The sequence below is a fragment of the Geotrypetes seraphini genome, chromosome 14 (assembly GCF_902459505.1).
Source record: "Geotrypetes seraphini chromosome 14, aGeoSer1.1, whole genome shotgun sequence".
NCBI classification, from domain to species: Eukaryota; Metazoa; Chordata; class Amphibia; order Gymnophiona; family Dermophiidae; genus Geotrypetes; species Geotrypetes seraphini.
In genome coordinates this window covers 24372591-24377295 of record NC_047097.1, presented here as the reverse complement: position 1 = coordinate 24377295, position 4705 = coordinate 24372591, and the positions used below count along the sequence as shown (strand labels likewise).

The following is a 4705-nucleotide window of genomic DNA, read 5'->3' as shown; positions in this document are numbered from 1 at the left end:
ATAAAGTCAGAAACATGGACCCTCCATTGTAAGATTGTACCAACGAAGAACAACATGCAGTAGTGCGCTTTCTTTGGGTAGAGGGAGTGAAACCTGTGGAAATTCACAGTCAGATATTGACTCAGTATGGACATAGCATCCTGAATAAATGAGAGGTTTGAGTGGGTTGAAAGGTTTAAAGTGGGAAGAACAGGTGTAACTGACAAAGTAGTCACCCATCAATATTGCACACAAGAGAGCACACTGATAGGGTCGATGCCTTGATTAGAGAAGACCGACGGATAACGGTGACTCAAGTGGCTATAAATTTGGATATTAGCTACAGATCTGCATTTGCCATAATGCTTGATGACTTGGAATAGAGGAAAGTCTGCGAACGATGGGTTCCCAAACAGCTTACCGATCAGCATAAGCAACAACGTGTGGAGGTCGTGACCCAGTTCCTGAGATGGTAGGAAGAAGATCCGAGTATTCTGGAGAGAATTGTCACTGGTGACGAGACATGGACGCATCACTATGACCCAGAGAGCAAAAGACAAAGCATGATAAAGTAAAGGAAGTGGTGCTTTGGGAGTAGCCAAAAAGCTTCTTCTCTGCAGGAATGCAGAAACTTGTTGAATTATACAACAAATGCATGGGGACTACGTGAAAAAGTGATATGTTCAATTGCTCACAGTTACTTCTATTAAAGCAGTTAAATGTATTTTGCCTTTAGTTTTTGATTCACCCTCGTACTTAATATGATCAACCAAGCAGGTGAAACTCTTTTAGTGATGGTGGAGCCTGAGGGAAGGCTAATAAAGTCATTCCAAGACTCAGAGATGAAGGAGAATGCATAGAGGATGATGAAGATAAATTCACATTACTTAAATATTTCTTTTTAGTGTTCACGGAGGCAAGTGAAGTAGACCATAATGATTTACCTATTACTGTGGTAGAAGCATATTTTGCTCTTTGGAAGTGTACGAAAGTTTAGGAGTGTATTAAACTCTTCCTTCAGCCAAGATGGTTTTACTTCCTCTTCTTCTCCTACAAGCGTTTCCAGTTGGAGTGGGGACCAGCGAGGGAGTGGTGAAAACGTGTATCTTTAAAGTATGGTTTGTTGTTTCAAGTTTCAAGTTTAATGGAGATTTGATTAATCGCTTATTCATAATTCTAAGCGATGTACATAATAATAAAATTACAAAATGTGGGGAACAATACAATAAATAACAAAAATCAGGTCTGATAAGACTATTGACAAACGTAACAAAACTAACAACGTAAGGGAAGAGAGGGATAAGAACTACAAATTATTTAAAAGTTAAAGAGACATATAAAGGAGATACAGAGGGAAAGGGAAGGTAAAAATTACTTCATTAAAATTAGAAAAAGTCAAATTGGTTGGAAGACTAAATGGCTAATTTTCAAAGGCGTCTTTAAAAAGAAAGCTCTTTAGTTTACTTTTGAATTTTTCTAAGTTGTGTTCTTCCCTCAAGTGAATAGGAAGTGAGTTCCAAGTTTGGGGGGCTGTAACAGAAAAAAATCAATTGCCATCTAGTATTAATTATTCTAAGAGAGGGAATCGTCAGCAAGTGCTGTTCAGTAGATCTTAACGTTCTATTGGAAGTATATGGAATTAATAACTTATAAATGAAAGCTGGAGTTTTGTAAAGAAGGGATTTGAATGTGAGCAAACATAGTTTATATGTTATCTGGTGAGCAACTGGAAGCCAATGCGCTTTATTGAGAAGGGGTGTTACGTGATCAAACTTCTTGGCTTTGAATATGAGCTTGATAGAAGCATTCTGAATAATTTGTAGACGCTTGATTTCATTTTGAGCTATTCACTTGAATAGGGCATTGCAGTAATCGATTTTAGAAATCACGAGAGATTGATCTTTGAAAAGTATATGGTTTTGCTATTTGGAAGTGAAAAGGTTTTGTTGCTTGGAAGTGTGATAGAACTTTAAGGATATACTGAAGTTTGGGAGTGTGATCCATTCTTTACAAGAGCCTCGATATATTTGGGGGCTAGCAGATAGGCCATGGCACGAAACAGATAAAGGACAGAAGGGCTTCTCCTTCAGCTCTGAGGTTATGAGGGAATAGGGGGAAAGCGAAACTTTCATAGGCCTACCTTTGATGGATGGTCTTTCCACCATATGCCATTCCATTCACTCTGAAAAGTGCAGCCTGGATGAATAAAAATGAAACCTTTTACTTCTCTGACTTATCTCTCAGAGTTTTTGCTTTAACCTTCTCGTTCAAATACTTTCTTCTACTACCCCTACTCATTCACATGGCTACCTTTCACTCTCTGACTTTTCCATCTCAGTTTGACTCTATCGGACCATCATCTAATGGCTTTCACACTTAACCACAAAGTCTTTCCAAATCACCATCAACACATTAGGAATCTTCAGGCTATTGCCTCTTGCACTTTCATAACCCCAAACTCTCCTCTGCTTGAGATATTCTCTATCCTATCAGGTGTATAAAACACCATCCTTTGCTGACCTGAATCTGCTACATATATTCCTGTGATTAAAATCCCATGCCCCTGCTGTCTTCATACATTCAAAATTCTTGCTGACCTCCTTCCAGTCTTGCTATTGCACTTGCCAAACACCCATTTAACAAACTGCTTGCCCCCAACTCTCGCCATTTCTGCCTCCACATACAAGGCCCTATCTCTTTACTTTCTGCCCAGACTATGACTTGAGTATTTCCATAAGGTTAACAAATTGATCTTGAGTTCCCTAAGTCACTTCAATCTCCCCTTTGCACACATCATTTTTATGCCTTTATTCTTTATCACCTATCTGTTGCATCTGACTCTTTTGATCATCATCTACTCCTTGTCACATTTGGGTTCTGTCTTGGCTTTCTTCTTATCTTTCCCATCACATGTTTAATTCATGCTCTGATAGATCCTTCTCCACTGCTATCCACCTATCAGTCAGCGTGCATTAGGGCTCTGTTTTGGAATCTCTTCTGTTCTTTCTATACAGTTACAAGATCCTTTATCCAAAATCCTTGGGACCAGTTTTTAGAATTATTTCAATATTAGGCAAACATTAAATACTTCAAGCACTTCAGACACAAACTTGTTCTAAGCTATTGCTAACTTTTACTAAACTGCGTTAAGAGGTTTCTTCCAATCACCACCCAAACCACATCCTTTTGCACTGTACATGTAGTAAATATTTACACATGTGGGAAATCCTATTTCATCTGGTCCAGTTTCAAGGAAAGACTCAAAAGGTGAGGGCTCTTCAGCTTGGAAAAGAGAAGGCTGAGGGGAGACAGGATTGAAGTCTACAAAATCCTGAGTGGAGTGGATCGATTTTTCACTCCATCAAAAATTACCAAGACTAGGGGGACACTCGATGAAATTGTAGGGAAATACTTCTAAAATCAATAGGAGGAAATACTTTTTCACTCAGAGAATAGTTACATTCTGGAACGCATTGCCAGAGGTTGTAATAAAGACAGATAATGTAGCTGGTTTTAAGAAAGGTTTGGACAAATTCCTGGAGGAAAAGTCCATAGTCTGATATTAAGACACAGGGGAAGCCTCTGCTTAAAGGGGTCCCCAGACTCTGTATATCTTCATTAGAGGTCCCTGAAAAAATTTCATCAATTTCTGAGATGGTCAAGTGGGGAGCTCTGGACCACTTGACTTGGAATGACCATATGTGACCTATTGAGAGAAAAGGTGGGATATGTTGCTTATTTATACCACAAGATAGAGGGATATCAACTGCATAATTCTGCAAAATTTCGGCCTCAGATACGGACAAATTATGTCTTTCAACACATTTATCGATAAAAAAAGTAATTAAGTACCTTTTAGGCACTTGTGGGGTTTTTAGGCTGGAGAACATGAAAAACATCACAGTTGTGGAAAAAAATTGTATAGTCCCTTTCTACTGATCCTACAATACACAAAACTTTCAAAATGAAAGCCACCCAAATTTACCCCTCCAAACTTTTATAGTCATTGTCTCTGTTATTTGTTACCCCACTTTGCTAAAATCAGGTTTTACTTGGATATTTAATATACACCTGCAAATTATGAATAGGACTTCTAAAACATGGGCCCAGGAGTGGTTCAAACCTTACTGTTTGTGACATGTTAAGTGCTATTAAACCTTACCTTTAAACTGCACTTTGGTTTGTGTTCATCTGTAGCTCCTTACGTCCCAGTCAGGGTTCCCTGGCGTGCTAGCACTATTCCCACGCCTTTTGTCTGCAATGTTTTGGGGTGCAACCACGAGTGTTGGGGCTGCTTTATCCCTCTCCTGGTGTTTTTCCATGACCGGCACCTCTTTGTATCTCTCGTAGTGGCTTGGAGTCTTCATGTCGGCATTGAGACCCTTTGACCCTCTTTTGCTGCTGTGAGGTCATCATGGCACCCTTGAGTCTTGGAATTCTATTGCCTCTGTGGCAGATGCCAGCCTGCTAACAAGTTAAAAACAATTCAATAAAAATGGATGGAAAGTCCTACCGTTAGGGTGAGCAATTGCTTCCCTCATTGATTTTAATGGACCTGAAGTAAATGAAGGAAGCAAAGTTTCCCAAATCTAAAATCAAATCACAAGGCTGATTGACACATACAGAAACTAAAGTCGGGCCTTACCAATCAGGAGCTGCGTTTCACAGCAGCTCCTGATTGGTGAAGCCGACTTTAGTACAGGAAGAGGCGGTCGGAGCATACAGC

General features: G+C 39.5%; 1 long non-coding RNA gene across 1 annotated transcript; it reads right to left on the bottom strand.

The window, feature by feature from the left end:
* Positions 1 to 424: 424 nt before the first annotated feature.
* LOC117348192 lies at positions 425 to 4369 on the bottom strand. Its single transcript, XR_004536926.1, has 3 exons — positions 4142 to 4369; positions 2120 to 2175; positions 425 to 514 (listed from the first exon to the last, which is right to left on the bottom strand). It is a non-coding gene; the product is annotated as an uncharacterized LOC117348192 (long non-coding RNA).
* Positions 4370 to 4705: the final 336 nt, after the last annotated feature.